General features: G+C 32.9%; 1 protein-coding gene and 1 non-coding gene across 3 annotated transcripts in view; one reads left to right on the plus strand and one right to left on the minus strand.

Moving 5' to 3' along the window:
- Positions 1-17,910, plus strand: part of LOC145287946 (transmembrane protein 65-like) — a 192,694-nt gene that overhangs the window by 76,164 nt on the left and 98,620 nt on the right. The window lies entirely within an intron of this gene.
- Positions 261-333, minus strand: Trnar-acg (transfer RNA arginine (anticodon ACG)). The gene has a single exon. It is a non-coding gene; the product is annotated as a tRNA-Arg (tRNA).

Below are 17,910 nucleotides of genomic sequence, written 5' to 3' on the forward strand. Positions count from 1 at the left end.
TGCCTAGGATCAAATGAAGTCTGTATCATTTTATTTGCATAAGGTTGTATTACCTTTATTCTCATACTAGCGGCTGTGCTGCGTCGACACACACAAAATCGAGTACATTCAACATCGTCTTACCATCATCACTTACCTTGTGAACTTGGAGTATGAGAAATTCCTATATGTACAAAACAAAATCACTGAAAAAACAAATACCCTAACTAAGAGTAAGGATAATGAGTGAACGTTAGATAAAATGGTGGTTAAAATTATTATGAACTTGCCAGGATTCAAACCTGGAATCGTCTGATCCGTAGTCAGATGCATTATCCATTGTGCCACAAGTCCGGTTTGTATGCTGAAAGATGTTACCATGACTGTATACAGACAGTGCCAAATTCCGTTGATATGGGCAGGTAAAATTTTCGACAATTGCATGAAACGGCCCACAAAACCTTATTTTGGGCTTTTGGTGTGACTCGGCGTTGTTTGTTATGAACCATATATAGATAAGGACAATCTCAGAACTCGCACCTTTCAGGGGGAAAAAAAGAATTTTTCAATTTGGTGCATCCGTTCAAAAGTTTTATTGGTATATATACACACATAAATAAATAAACATTTAGAATGTTATTAATAGTATAGATTATTTGTATTATTCGGACTACTGTTCACATCTTGACTGTTATTCTCATAATGTTTTAGCCCATGTTAACTTTGACCTTCAGGTTTATCTTGTTGAAGTGTGAAATCTTTCTCTTGGACTCAGGAATCTGTACGGAATTGTATTTTTAGTATCACCTGCATTGAGGATTGAACCTTCAACCTTCAGAAGAGCATCACTTAGAACTGAATTTTACTTGGTACTTTATCTGTTATGCTACGAGTCTTTGCGAATAATCCAAAAGAAAATTAATCTTCATCTAAAAAATTCAGAAACATTTAAAAAAAATTTTTACATTTTGTAATATTCAGTTTTTGTTGTGTAGCCAAAAAGATGTACTCTGCATTGATTTGGTGTGCAGGTACACTTCTCTCTTGCCCCTCTGGCCCTTCTTTCCTCTATCTATTTTGATTATTTACATTATTTCATTCCCTTCACTCTTCCTTCTAAAACGTGTACATGTTTAATGTGTACGGTAACAAGTAAGCAAACAAGATAACATTCTCAAAGTTTTAGCAATATGCTTATCTATCTATAAAAGTGAGAATGTGTGTGTATGTGTGTGAGGACACTTCTCAACCTATACTCAACGAATTTTTGATTTACAAACTTGAAATTGTATACATAGGGTATTCAGACGTGGAAAACTTTTTAATCGGTTTTCATCCGCAAAAAAAGGGACGCTAATGGGTCAAAATTAAAAAAAATTGGTACGTGGGAGTTGCTGTTTCACATTATGTTAAAACTAAGTATGTTTGAAAACATTTTTTAAGGGATGTAGCAAGCTGGCCTCATGGTTAGAATATTGGACTTGCTGTCTTTAAGTTTCGGTTACGATCTCAGGTCGAGTATTTTTTTTTTTTTTTTTACTTACAAGAAGTGAACTGTTTAGAAAAAACATAATACTCGCATAACCATGTCTCAATTTCTTCTTTTTTTCATTTTTTTTCAAGGAATTTACGTTACGTTTAATATCAGGTAACGTCGGATACATCTACTATTCTATAGTTATGCTAATCTACAAACTAAACGTTGTTTCTCTTTTAATCTTGCAATTTGATGGTTCTCAACTATTTTTAACCCATGGACCTGTTCATCACTTATCAGTGATATTTCCCCTCTTTTAAAAAAATGTCTGACGATATATATCTATAATATAAAGCTGAACGTCTGTGTGTGTGTCTGCTCACGAATAGGCTCCTATATGGTTGACTATTATAGAAGACTGATCACATATAATGATAGAAGATGTATCGAGACACAGGAATGGGTATGTTTGATCTGGCATAATGATGATTCATTAAAATTATGGGGTCTGCGTACACGCCTGCTCCACAAAGTATGGAAATAAAAAATAAAAAAAAAAAACGTTTATAAGTGTTTTTGATATAGATGTACATTAATAATACTTCGATAAGTATGTTTTAATTTAAATAGGGATGGTATAATAAAATTGTGGGGTCTACGTTCGTGCATGGCCTCCATAGAATGGAAATAGGCACACACTTTAATAAAGACTTTTCATATCTATCTGCGTAAGTATACTTTGATAATTGTTTCAGTTTGAAGAAATATGGTATAATAAAATCATGAGGTGTTCGTTCACGCCTTACCTCCATAGAATGGAAATATGTCACAAAGTTTAACAAGGTTTTTTTATATAGATCCACAGAATATTGTGAAGTGTTTCAGTGTGAACAGGTATGGTATAATAAATTATGGAGTTTATCTATTTTATTTTTACTTTCATCATATTTTGCTTTGGTTTTGATAGCCCCAAATTCGAAGCTATCTCTTTACAACCCTTCCTTTTCATAACCTATGATACTTTCATAAATCAGAGTCCATTTTTGTGTAGGCTGTTTTTGGACCCAGTCAACAATGGGTACTTTTGCTAGTGTATATATGACTTGATATATAGTAACATACTAGCAATAATAGGGGAAAGAAAATTCAATATGGCCTTTTTAGGAGTGATGGTTGATACACATAGTCTCTTTTTTTTCCTGGCCCTGGATCCAGTTGTCTACTAATCTGTAGTGCACCCCCCTCCATCAGGTTGTGAACTACTGCTTTAGCTTTTTTGTTAGGTTTGAATATTTGGTACTTGTACAGTTTAATCAAGACCTTAAAAAATGAAAATATCGAAAAAAGGTTATATTGTACGTATCCGTTTTGAACTGAAGATCTCTGAAAAAAAAAAAAATTTCACTTAATTTGATTGAGTATTTTTTTTTTTTTTTTTTTTTTTACAGCGGAAAAACACGTTTTTATGAGAGCGTGTTGAGGGCAGACATCTTGGATTTAAAAAAAATTTTGTTTGGAGTTTAGAAACACCACAAGGAGATAACTTAATTTAAAGTGCCGACACTCCTTCCTCATCTTTAATATTAGCTTTTCTTCCTAAAAATCGAACCTTGCTCGGTATCATAACCAATTGTTTTGTCGCTTGATGAAATTAAGTGAAATTTTTTTCGAAGAACTTTGTTCCGTAATGGATACGTACAATTTACATTTTTTTTTTTGATATTTTCATTTTTTAATATCTTGATTAAACTAGTATCGAATATTTTCTTTTAACATAACTCGTTATCTATGCCTAAACCTAAACATAGATTCCATGAACAAAGCTTCTTTCTTAGAACTGCACGCCTGTGGAATTGTCTTCCATTTTCCTGCTTTCCAGCTGACTACAATATGGTTGTCTTCAAGTCTAACGTAAACAAGTTCGTGATGAGCCGTTCCACTTGTTAACAAATTTACCAAATTTCCATTACTAACGATTACTATATTGTTCAATTTCTACTGTACACTCTTTAACCCTTATCCTCGAGTGGCCTCTTGGCCTTGATAAGTGGTAATGTCTATGTAAAAAAAAGAACAAAAAAAACATTCATTGTATTTTCTGTGGTAATTCTTATGACAATGTAATCTTGTAAGACAACGGAAGTCCTCTTCAAAAACACCACAATGAACACTGATAAATCTCGGCTCCAATGTTTTATCTCTACTATCAAAAATTTAACTGCCCATCTTCCTCAATCCGTCCTTCTTAAAGTAGATGTTCTCATCATATGCAAATGAATGCCACTTAAAAAAAAAATCTAACTACAAACACATTTTCTTTTTGCCATTGTTGAAAATAGTATCCAACGTTGGAGACAATCTACACGCTTCAAAGCCTCGATTTTCTTCTCCATTGTTACAGTGGGTAACATTTAATACTTCTTTCAATTTAAACGGCAAATCTTTTTTTAAATTCAATTGAAAGCAACAATTGGTGTATAGATACATTGTAGGAGAGAATCAGAAGAAAACTGAATTACTGAAGAATAAACTGATCAATAAAAAAGAAAACTGTATCAGTTTCATCTAGTGTAGAAGCGTTAGGAGGGCATGCTCCCCTACTTCTCCTCCTCCTTCTCCTCCTCCATAATGTCAATGAATTTCAATTATGCATAGTCTTAACACTTTGTTGCTTATGACCACGTGACAATGGACATATTTCTTCCTGGATACTGCCGGTCAACTGTTTGGTAAGATGTTTTGAACATGGTTTAAGCATGCTTTTGCCTAGCAGCAAGATTGCTGAACCGTGTTGCACAGCTGCCCCAGGCCTCCCTTCATTAGAAAGATGATGCCTTAATAACCTATTCTCGAGAATTATAATAATGTGGAGAGAGAGATGAGAACAAGTGGTGGCAGTTATACACCTGCTGCAGCAAAACTCATAAAAGAACAGAATGATGACTAGAACACGCGTTACAGGTGCAATAGAAAATACAAACTAACTTGCAAGAGCCTGCTTTCATCAGTGAGAATAAGGAAAGTAAAATATAGAGATGTTGTGTGACCTCTGTTCAGTCTTGAGATGCAATGGATACCCCCTGCACATGTAATTGTGAAGCAAGGGTTGTGCAGTCACCAACCACATCTCTCCTGAATTGGCACTGCTTAATTCCAGTGGCAATGAAGAGTTCAGGACGAAACGATGCTGAGATAAGTAGTGAGCACATACAGCACCTGGTATTCCCAGATGGTCACCCATTTAATACTGACCAGATTCAACATTGCTTAATTTCAATGATCTAATGGAACCAGTGTGACAACATGATTAGGCCGTATAAAGAGTAAAGGGAGCTAAATCTGATTTCATTGTTTTAGTGCCGGCCATGTTTCGTAAGATTTTCGCCAGAAATAAATCAAGTTTGAGGGTATAGAATGATTGTATATTTGTCAGCAATGCAATGTATCGGGCGAAAAATATTTGGCTGTGTTTTATTGAAAAACTATATCGGTGTATGTACAGATGATTTTTTTTTTTTTTTTATACAAATGAAACATTGCTTATCGAGGCCCAAAAGCCACTCGAGTACAAGAGTTGATGAGTTTGTCAGACAGCACCGTTATAAATGGAGATGATGGTTGAAATTGGGTAAAATTTGATTATTTAAGAAAATAAAAGATTGAAAATGACTATGTTGTAGATAGCTGGGAAGTAGCCTTATGGTATTGTTCCACGGATGGGTAGTTATTCGAAAGAAACTTTGTTCATGTAAATTTTATTTAGTTTTAGGTACACAGAGAAAGAAAGGAAAATTTGTGTATAGTTTTGCTGTGAATATTTTCCACATGTAAAAGCGGGGGAGGGGGGCCTAAACAATTGATACTATAAGGAGTAGAGAATGCTAGAGTGAATATCCATCTTAGGGTATTTCGGTGTTTGGAGGCAAAAAAAGGAGTTCGTCAGGAAAGAAAAAAAGAAGTATAGTCACAGGATCAGCATCAATAAGTAGGTATGACAATTTATCAAAGCCCGAAGGCCACTTGAGGATAGGGGTTAATGAGTGTACAATGGTCACAGGGACAACAGCATAGTAATCGTTAGTGGCAGAAATTAGGAATAATTTGATTATTTAAGGGACGGCTTAATAAGAACTTGTTTACATTGGACTTGAAGACGGTCATATTGTAGTCAGGAAGGAAGCACGCAATCAGAACAGTTTCACAGGTGGGCAGTTCTAGGAAAGAAGTTTTGTTCATGGAATCTGCATTTATATTTAGGCACAGATAAAGAGTGGGAGAAATTGTGGCCAGTGGTTGTAGCTTTTTTTTGTAGTTTTTTGTAATAGTTTAGCAAGGGGGGGGAACCACAGATTGAAACTTGCTATAAAAATAACGATGGAGCAGAAGCAGGTTTACAACAACCTACCAGGTTTCAAAGCTGACTTTGAACTCTGTCATAGCAGTATAGAGCACTTCGAACAACTCCTGCCCAGATGTGGCAACAGTACTCCATCCTAGGACGTACTTATTTCTTATGCAGGTAGAGGATTACATCAACAGTGAGATATCTACTGAAGTGGTAAAATGATCTAACCATTTTTCCGGTGATCTTGGCAATGGATGTGCTCTAATCCAAATCAAGAGTGAAGGTCAGACCCAGAAGCTTGTTTAAACATTATGCTTCCCCAAGACGAGAGACATTCATTTCAATTGAGGCCACATGAAGGTCAGAGCATTGATGATGGAAAGAGAGAAGCTTGGTTTTCGATGCATTAAAACTAACCAACCTTTTTTTTCTCCTCATTGCACGATGTGCTTAAGATCAGAGGAGAAAGAATCGGAGATATTGGTCATTGTCGGCCTTTAAAGTGTTGTAAGAAAAAAAAAAAAAAAAATTCTCAAAATATGGAAGAGAATGACATTGATACTGAAATTTTCTTTCCATGCTAGTAAATAGATGTTTTTTCGAAGGTGATGCCAGGGTGGCGAACAAGTGGGTAAAACTGAGTATCAAGTCAGATTATCACATTCCTACTAATATATCTATTTCCTTATATATCTGCTAATATCCAGCAATTATTGAGAAGTGTCTGAGATGCTGATCAAGCCCACACTGATAATACACTCAAATAAATAATAAGAAAGAAGAAAGTTTCCCATTCTTTATTGGATAGGTTTATCCTTGAACTGCAATTCTAGCTTTGATTTATTTCTTTTCCATAAATGTTTTATATTGTGTTAATTTTATAAATATAATATAAATAATATATAATATATAAATATATTTATTTTATAACTGTTAGATTTCTAAATTTTTGAGATGGGAATTGATAATTTGGATTATTTTAATAACCGTTTCTCATCTTGAGTGCTATTCTCACAATATTTCAGTTAATGTAACTTACTTTCTTCAGGTGTATCTTGTTGAACTCTGAAATCTGCACAGAATTTCGAACAGAACTCTTTATTTAATCCATGGGTGTCGTCATTTTTGTGCAGATTCCACAATTCAACAAGATACACCTGAAGAAGGTTGGAGGTTACTTCAGCTGAAACATTTGTGAGAATAACAATCGAAATGAGAACAGTAGTCCGAATAACCCAAATAATATAAATGTAAAATTAAAGTTCATGAAAATTTAACAAAAAAAAATACTGTAAACATGTACTTGGCGGTTGAATGTTTGTGATGTATGTGGACTTGGTATGAGTGGGAGATGTTTAATTAAGAAAAGCAAAAATCAACCAGAAATGTAAAATATTTGGGAAAGACCTCTTAGTATTTAATTTGTCCACCCTGGAAATTTTTTTTTTTTTTTTCAAATACATGGTTTCCTCCTGAAATTTTGTCCAAAATAATGACCAACTAAATTTGGCATCCCTCAGAGAGTCGGTCCTTGGTGTCCATAGATTATCTTTTTCAAATGGATGCTTGCTAGCTATTAATTCAAGTGGTCAAGGTTTTGAGTGGTCGGATGGGGATTGGTTAAGAGGAGAGACAGATGTAGTCAGTTCTCGTGACCAGCTGAGAGTTACCGGGAGGGGTGACGATACCAGCCATCTAGGATTTCCGGTTGAAAGTATATATATTTTGCCTCTTTGTTTTCCTGGGGTCTGACCGTCAGTTGAGTTTGTGGGCAACTATTGGTAATGTTTCTTGATGTGTCTGAGTTGACGATGTAGTTTAGGTATGTTTTTGTGGCTGTGTTGCCTTAACAATCATGAATAATAAGTAGATTTCATCAGCAGGGAAACCTGACGTTGCTTGGTATTGAATAAAGGATCAATGGATATTCCACATTTCCAATAATTTTATTGTAATCAGATTGCCTGCTCTAATCAGGGACCCACCATGGTGCATTGAGAAGAAGCTCCATATGCCTACCTACAGTGACTTAGTCCACAATACATTGTAGTCTACATTGAACTGTAGAAAACGTACTGTTGATCTTATAAAATTATCTTTATACAACGGATTGAATTAAAGTTTAAAATGCAAAAGTTAAGTATCATGCTTCAATTGCGCTCTAAACCGAAACATTCATTTTGAACACACCCATGTCTTATCAAAGAACCTACTGTTGGTTCTATATACTGGGCCCTTGTAGGTGTGCGATGGTAAATTTTCTCAAATGCACTTGTGATGTTAGGCAGTATAAGGATGTTAACTTTGGTCGAAATTGCACTGTTCCTTCTTTAATCAAATTTTTTAGATTATCGATTTTCGATGCTTATTGTAGGCATTCTGATATAAAACCTATCTAAAAACACACCAAAGATGCATAAAGTACATTTGTGTGAAATTAAAAAAAAAAAATGGCCCAGCAATTTCGGAGTCCATAGCTAACAAACTCGCACACATATAAAGTACCTTTTATATATAAGTAAAGATTAAATTGAACTATAAATTAATTTCATTATCTAGGAACTATCTTTGTAAGGGGCACAAGGTGTCTAAGAATGTTTTAGTGTCCGGAATTTACATGATGCTCATATTCTTACTAACAGGGCAATAAAATCTGTATTCCAATCTCTTGGCTTACTCTTGGCATTTTAGAAGGTTGACTGACTCCTGTTCCCATTACTTTCTTTTATTATATAGTATTTATTTGCAGCTTCTTTATTTTAACAGGAATGGACATGTCTATAAAGGCCTTGTGATGTGAATTCCACTCTTTTTTTTTTTTATACATAAAATCTCAATACATCAATGTAAAAAGAAATGTTCAACTTAACGTTTAAAGTAGCAACTAGAAAAGTCAATTTAGATAAGTGATTTTTTACGATTTAAAAACCATTATCTACTCTCTCTCTCTTTATAGAAAAATATTCTTCTCAAGACGAGAAAAATTAATTCCCCAAACAAGTTTTACACAACATTTATGTTATTTTACAAAGCTTAAAATCAGGATGCCAAATCTCATGCCAAGAATTCCGATTTGAATTTTTTATCAAAATTTATTATGATTTTGATTCTAGAACATGTCTCAAGTTAAAGGGGTCTTAAGAAATTGAAATTTAAGGAATCTGGCTTGAATTTTCCAATGAGAGGTTGTGCACGTAGTCTATCTGTTAAAATCTCTTTCAGCTAAAGAAATTGAAATTTTTTAATGTTTGTAAATTGATGTTAACATTTCACAAAAATTGAAAATATCTGAATTTTCATGAAGGCCTTCCACCACCTATTTGTATAAAACTAAGTTGAATTAAATATAACCCACTTTATCGACCAATATGCTTAGAAACTGTTTCAAATTTCTTAATTATAGGTTAATCAGTTTAGCAGTGTATCCTATGCATAGAAATATATAAGCATGTATCTATACTTACCTTATATATACATTGCACATACTATACTTACCTTATATATACATGGCACAGTGGATAGACTATTTAGTGAAATTCAGTTGTAAAAATTACATTCCTGGATATTGAAGGTTCAATCCTCAGTACGGGCGACTCAAAAATACAATTGTGAGTTATTTAGGAGATCTTATTTTGGCTTTGAATACCATGTTATTTTGAATATTTAGTCAGAATTTACTTGTAGGGGGAAATATCCTCATACCAGGTTGTCCTGACAAATCACTGTACATAGAGACCTTAGACACTCTGGCATAGTGTCTAGTAGGCATTCAAGTTCTCTCAAGTTTCAACCAAAACAGACCAGCCAAATATTTAACACCAGTTCCAGTCGCCTATTAATGTATTACAATAGAAAAATGCGAGCATGAAAAGTAATATGGTTAAGCTTAGGCACCGCCAAAAATGGCCGCAAAATCAAGTTGTTGTTTTTTAAAACGAAATTACATTTATTAAAATCCATTATTTCTGAGTAACTTTTTTTTTCTAGAAAGATAAAACCCTGAATTTTATCATATAGAAAACAGAATAATGTAAAACTTTTTCTACTATTTTTAATTAAATTTTAAATGTTAAATTTTCCCAAAAAGTTAACAATTGACATTTTTTGTCTTGCACAAAAAACGTACATAAATATTTAAAAAAAAAAGGTTTTTGAAATAATTAATTTATTTATTTATTGTCTAACTAAGATTTAGGATGATTTTCTAAGAGAATATGCAAAAATATTATAATATAAGTACCTGAATTTCAAATAATTCCACTTATTCATATAGCTAACCAGATATTTTGCGTCGATCTAGAGTCTAGATCGCAACTGTTTACGTTTGCGTTTGATAAGAAGAAAACTATGGAAGACCAAACAGGCCAAAAAAACTTATTTTTCAGTGACGAAAATTTCAATGTATTATTAAGCTGAGGCTGGCCAGTACCAGATGGGTGACCATTTGTATGAGTTTGGTTTTTAATGTGTATGTGTGTGGGGGCCAGGCTCCCCAAAATGGGGGTGGGGGCAATTTAAAGCAGAATAAAAAAAATTATTTCAGCGCGTTTGGTCCACTGTAGTCGAAAGGCGGCAAACGTTTTCAAACGGAATCGAAAAAAATGATGCTATTTTTAACACAAAGGGCACAATATTTATCGAATTTTTTTTTTTGTATCGATTATTCAAAGCATGCCCTGTTTAATAATGGTCATGCATTATTCGGCTCGCTAAAAAAAAAATTGTTAATTTATTTATCAAAAATTTTAAAATGGCTTTTTTTCGTATAAATATTAAAAAAATTTTTTTTTTGTTTTGCTTAACTTAAATTAATTATTTTACTTAACATATTCACCGAATTTCACATTTCAAAACTCAAAAGCGGGATAATTAAACACAATCGAAGTTCTGATATTCAGACGTCAAAATAAGGTATGCAAACAATTTTTTTTTTTTTTTTTTTAATCTATAATTCTGTCCCTTACAACAACACAATATCTTGTGTTCAGTTTCAGATGATTATTTTAAGCATATTTGTTCCCACTTCAAAACAAGGGGGGGGTTTGTAAGCAAAAAAAAATATATATATAAATATCGTTTATGAAAAATAAGTACACTGTTATAAAGTTCATTCTTCTCCTAATAATCGCTGAAAATTTCGTATTGATCGGATAATTACCTGATTTTTGGTAGATTTTTAAAAAGACGGTCCGTCAAAAAGTACTGACCTGCCCCCCAGTTTTGGCGGTGCCTAGAAGCTTAAACATGGAAAAGTAAAGGACTAGTTTTTAAAACTGGAAAATATAATAAATTGATAACTTAAAACATTGCAGCATTAAGAATTAATTATATAATGTTATAAATTGAATTAAAAAAAAATTCTTAATGCTGCAATATTTTAAGTTATATATTATATTTTTCACTAGAATATCTTGCCCTTTTCTTTTCCAGTCTTAACAACTAGTCCTTTACTTTTTCCATGTTTAAGCTTAACCATATTACATTTCATGCTTGCGTTTATTTTTTTATTGTAATCCATGATTTTTTCAGGTTTCCAATAAATTCACTTATTCTTTGTTTAATTTCAGTCTTATTTTTTTTGCCCCCATAAACACATATGTAATAAAAATGTACGGCACTCGTCTACTTCCAATAAAATCGCCCCCAATTATCTCCCTTTCATTCTGTCTGTTTCATGGGTTACTTCTCTTTTCGAATTGAAGCGACGATGTTGCTATGGAGACCAGTCATAAAAAGCCTCCCTCACGGCCTTACATATTTTTACGAATTTGAACACCAGAAAATTCATCATAACTTTTGTTTGACTGAATGAAAATTGAAATTTTTTTCACAATATAGCTAAGAAGGTGATCTATAAACTAATAATTGTTTGAAATTTGGTTGAAAAATGAGTGAGCGGTGAAGCTGAAGCTTTAAAGCAGTTCTTAAAACTATTCCTTTGAACTGAATTCTAATTGAGTAAAAATTTTAAAGCAGTTCTTAAAACTGCCACTTAACCATATATTCAAACACGGTAGTGTTTGAATGATAACTTATTGTCTAATAAAAATGAACAAAAAATGTATTTTGAGATCATTAGATTTTTTATCATAGGATTTGGCCACAAAAATGACCTTATGTTAATACATAAAAATTTAAACAAAACAGAAACGTCCATTTACAGCTCGGTGTTCAGGTGCTTTTATCAGTGGCACATGACAATATTGAAACTATGACAAATGTATTAATTTAGAGTATTATTCTCATTTTGGTTATTTTCACAACGTTTAGGCCAATGTAACTGCCAACCTTATCAAATTATCAATCCTCATCTCGAAAATTTTAGGACATGATGCTGTAGAAATATTAAACAACTGGTGTATTGGAATTTGACCTGTTGTCCAGTCTGTTCCGATCAATCATTCTTTTCAGCAACCTACTATTACCAGATCAGGCTGTCTGAAGATATTGACTTTCTAACATAAAATGCACCAAACATTGATGTTTATTCTTTCCTTTCCCTTTGCAAAACTCAATTATGTTCTACAAAGTCAAAAACAAAAATAATTTTCCTCTTAAAACAAAACCAAACACCATGAATAAATATTTGAATATATAAACAATCTGACTTTTCCAAAAATTACTGGATTCTGCATTAAATAACCAGAAAAAAGGGTTGGTAGACCGTAAAACAAATCACTTTTTTCTGCCCGATCATTCTGCATTGGATACTTCTGCAGTTTATAGACTGCTATTTTATAGATAAACTTTAAAATTAAATTCAATTTTTACATTATCTTTAGTCTATTAAATTGTTAGGTGAAAATACAGAATAGTTAACAACTCCCCCCTTCTTCCCTTATTAAAAATGTTTTTAAGTAATAAAGCTTTTATTTCAGCAAGGGGTGGACCTGTATGAGAGTGCCCACCCCTAAAAATGCGTTTTACACCTTTTTAAAAACTTTTTTCAACGATTATCAGAGATTACAGACTTAAGTATCATATTAACAGAAAAAAAAAATTTTGAAAAAAAAAAAAATTAATGACTTTTAAGACATAATAATAACGTTCTACTTCATTGTTACCTGACTTACTGTCCATTTCTTTACCGACGTGTCACGTGATTAAAAACCCCTCTTTAAAGTCATTAAATTTATATTTTTTCCCGCTGATATGATACTTAAGTCTGTAATCTACGTTAATCGTAGGAAAAAAACTTTAAAAAAAAAAAAGTGGTGGCCACTCTCGTACAGGTCCGCCCAGCAAGGATCGTAAGCTGCAGAAGTATCCTATATCGTTGTAACAAGTAATACAATACTTCTATGATTTCTCTAACATTTAGCAAAAAGGTCGTTTTTCCATCACTAGATATGATCTTCTCCATTCCTGCCTTATTTACTCTTTTATATCTGGTCGATCGTTACTCACACGATTCCTAAAGAAGTTATTTTTACCCCCCCCTTTTTTTTTTCAAGAGTCGCGTGCATGCCTTGTGTCAGTTTTCTTCAAAGGACAGAATGGAGAGAAATTGAAAGCAAATCGAATTGAAAGAGATGCCGACCATAAAAGTTGACAGCAAGCAACATGTTTATTACTGGCTCTGATGGATGAAAGCAAGATAACAATGTCCAATAGAAAGAGAGACTGTCAGCATAATCAGTTTAGGTTGTAATAAATTGTTGTTGGTTTATTCTTGTTGTTTTTTATTCTTTTTCATTTAAACATAATATTTTACATCATGCAATCAAGCTAGCGTTTCTTTCTTTCTTTCTTTTTTGCTGTTTTCTTTTTTTCGCGTTCAAAGCTGAAATTGTTAAATCCTTTCATTTCAAAATACCTGATCACTTATAATAAAATAAGCTTGAAGCTTAATAACAATTTGTTAAATACTAGAACTAACTCCCCGACATTGCCGGGAGCATAGACAATAAAATAAAAAAAAAAGTGTGTGTAACATCTTGTTTTTTTTTTTTTTTTTTTTTTTTTTTAACTACTCTCTCTTTTTCTTCCTTTCTCTCTCCTTCTCTCTATCAGGTAGTATAAATATCAGGGATTGATTCTGTAAGATTGCAAATGATTTTTAAGAAACTATTATTTCTTTTCTTCCAAAAGCCGATTTCTTGGATGGTCTCTTCTCTGCTGAAACCTTTTCTCACTTCCGGCCTGCTGTTCGTAACATGCATCTATGCCCCCTTACAAATAAACGTGTCATGGTCATCTTTACAATTTTCACTTCACTTCCGGTTACTCCTTTGTTTTTAATTGTATTGACTGTATCTTGTGTTCATTAAATTGTATCGCGTGTTTATTAAATTGTTAAGTGAAAATAGGTAAATGAAGCCTATCCTCCCCACGTTAAGAATGGTTTTTCTCTAAATAATAACGTTATTATTAAAAAAAAAATTCTTAACATATGAAGGAGCAACCTTGGGAACTAATAGTCATAATGATAAACACTGTTGCATTGTGGATGTTTACAACCTTTTTATAATTGAAGATCAACCCATCGAAGGTGAAGTTTGAAACAAAGGACAACAATGGTACAATCTGCGCTAACTTTACTAGATAAGTCTTCACATTTCAGAAAAATCTTTTCGTTTTGTCAGCCTGTCAGTGTATCATGATCAAGTTTAGTATGCCACAAATTCTTCTTTAGTTCTGTTAAATCATAATATTAAAATTAGTGAGGGGACGATTCCAATATTTTTTTCAATTCTGATATAATTATAGATTCCGATTTTTTTTAAATTTCTAAATATTTAGTTATACAGGGTTTTTTTTTGTGTGTGAAATTTTCGAATTAACATAAAAACCTGTGTAATGTGAACAGATATTTTTGCAAAAATAAATGTACACTTATAAGGAGTGTGTACATTATATGAGTAGATATTTCTGAATATTTTTTTCCTCAAATGCTTTACCTGTACTTGGTTGAAAATCATGAGGCAACTAAAGATGTATTTCTTTTTTAAAACGGCAACAGTAGTTCATCATAAGTTGACAAAATGTTATTTAAATTTCGACCAGGATCTCTTTTTAGTAAAAAAAAAAAAAATAAATAAAAAATGGACTTAATAAATAAACTATTTTTAAAAATGAAGATCCTCAAGGAGTAAATGGTGTCATTTTTATTATTATTTATCTATATATTTCAGTTTTACTGGTTGTTTAAAATTAAAAGAATATTTATCATTAGCACCAGCAATAGAAAATTAAGTTTTAAATAAAAAAATAAAAATGTATTTCGGAATCGGAAATTTGGCTAAAAATTTCCAGATTCTGATACTGCAAAATATTCCACTACTGATTAATCGTCCCAATACTACTTAAAATACTTTATGAGAGTTTGAGTGTTTATTGTAATAATATTTCTGCTTATATGGGTTGGATTGATGTATGAGTTTCAAGTAATTTTAAAAATTTGTTTTTCTTTGGTCTGTCACATGTAGATTTGAAATAGCATTTTCATCACGAAATGCATAGATTGAAATGGACGCATCTTAAGAAAGGCCTCATTCTTTTCATTGATGTTTGCGTCTTATATTTGCTGAGCCTAGTCAGAAATTGACACAAGTATTGATTGATGTATCATATATTTTTTATGGAACCCTCCAAGATTCAAATTGAAGTTTTATCTTTTCTGTAAACAATTTCTCTCATGAAAATAATTTCAATAACTTAAAAGATATACTACCTTGCCCCCTGTCTTACTGGATCAGACATTCTCAATGGAAACATTAATAACCAGCTGAGCATTGTCACTGTGGACCAAGGGAAGAGCATCTCAGCCATGTGTACACGGTGTGACGATGTATGGAAATGAAAACTGACCAATGAGGGTTCAGGACATGCGTTTCATGGAAAGAAATTATATGAGAATGATATAATGGATGAGAAATATAATTGTTAAAAACAGGCTTAGTATATCTGATGACCTCAGAGATTTTATTGGTGTAGCCACATTGAAAGGAATGCATGTGTTTGAGTTAATAGATGTAGAAAAGTTGAGATAGCAGAGACAGTTTGCAAGTGAGGTCAAGGAAAACATAGGAGGAAGTTATAAGGATAGATCTGAAAAGGGGATAGATAAAAACCGAGTAAAGACATGTTAGTTTGGAAAGTCAATTCATAAAAGCAGTCCAATACATGCCAACTTGTAAAACGGATGTTATAACAAATATGTTGATAGAAATTAAGGTGGAGATAAATTCTTCTCTAGAAACCGAACTAAACACTGTGAATACATATTTGAAGAACTAGAAGCATAAAAACTTTTGTCAAAATGATTAAACCTGAAAAGAGTTGATATGCCGTAAAGCAAAACAGCCAAACCAAACATCACGAATAAATATTTGAAGATATAAACAACTTGAAGCTTAAAAACATCTTTTTTCGAAATAACTGGATTTAACGTTAAATAACCTGAAAAGGATTGATATGCCGCAAAATAGAATAACCTAATCTGCCGTAGAAATGGATATTTTCACTAAAGTATATAATTTCTTAAATATACCGGATACAGTTATTTCTAATTTCTATGTTTTCCTATAAAAAAACAATTAGGAGAAAAACGTTTTGAAAACCCTGCCATGAATGGAGAAGTCAGTTATTCAAATGTCATCATTACCAATTTAATGTCTGTTTTACATGTTGGATTATAATTGGGAGGTAAAATTTGCCTGGGTTGGATGCTCTTCCTGACGCTAACCCATTGAGGTGATGGGGATCAGTGTTTTTTTTTTTTGGAGACACCACCTGTAGGTGATTGCCCACCAAAATTAAAGAGCGCTCTACCTGCTCTTGATGTGACACTTTAAACAGTTTTCATTCCTGAAAGTCAGATATTTAAAAATAAATATTTTAAAGGGTTTTTATGGTAGAGTATATGTGTGTGCTTTGCAGTTAGTTGTCTTCTATTGCAAAAAGATTAATCACTAGTTTATCAAGGTTTATTTGTATAGTTACAGCCGAAACTCTGTGTGAACAAATATGCTCTATAACAAGTAGAGCTGTATTGTATAATTTATATATTAATATGATAGCGTGTGTGTGATTTTGTGTGTCATGCTTATCTTTTTTCTTCCGAGTGACAGTCATGACCTTCTATTTTTTTGTAATAAATAATTTTACCAAGAATTTTTTATAAGTGGGTTTTGGTTTCGATTAGAGCTGATGGCATTCAAGTGCTCTGTTTTTTTTTGTTTTTTTTTTATAAATAATTTTACCAAGAATTCTTAAGTTTTGGTTTCGTTTCGATTATAGCTGAAGGAACTCATTTTTTTTTTCTTCGTAAGTTTTGGTTTTGATTCATGCTGATTCAAGTCATATGGATATATCTTTTTATTATTTGAAATCACAACTTTATAATATACTAGTGGGGGGTACCCGGCGTTGCCCGGGTGTTTGGAGGTGTGTGTGGCTTTGGATAAATCAAAACTCCGGGGGAGGGGGTTAAAATAAAAAAAAAAAAGTTTTGGTAGGTGAGTATGAGGATCGAACCCGAACCTCTGAGGCAAAGTTGAAAATTAAAGTGTGAAAAAAAATCATGCGACGTCAACCACTGGGCCACCGCGACATATTAACAGAAACACGTTTAAATTTATTTATTTAAGTATTAAAAACAGAATTGACACGTGGCCACAATCAAAGTTAACTCTGCTGCTTCTATTTGACCTCATTAATGAGGTCAAATAGAAGTCCCAGAGTTAACTTTTGCTGCAGGGCAGCTTTTAGATTTGTTTACCCAACTTTGACTGTTTTTTTCCCCAAGATGTTGGGGAGGGGGAAACCAGCTCCCCATTGTCCAGATTGAATAGCAATTGTCTGATATATGGAGTTTGGCCCCACATTGATCAAAGCTGATTGCTTCTGGGCGTTTCCCGGCACGATGCCGAGAACACCGTTTGAATTTAGTTTAACTTTATTTATACTAAAAAGCAAGACAAACAGACGAAATAGCGCAAATCTCATAAAAGTCGATGTAAATAAATCTAGAGGCGACCCGCATTCCCAAATCCTAGATATTATTATCTAGGGAGTATATAAATAGTTCTAAGCGATCGTAGCCCCCCCCCCCCCCCCGGGGGCGTCGGCGAAAAAAGCCTTTTCGAGACATACATGAAATGGTCAC

Source organism: Euprymna scolopes, chromosome 11 (assembly GCF_053919585.1).
Source record: "Euprymna scolopes isolate OS-2025 chromosome 11, ASM5391958v1, whole genome shotgun sequence".
In the NCBI taxonomy this organism is placed as follows: Eukaryota; Metazoa; Mollusca; class Cephalopoda; order Sepiida; family Sepiolidae; genus Euprymna; species Euprymna scolopes.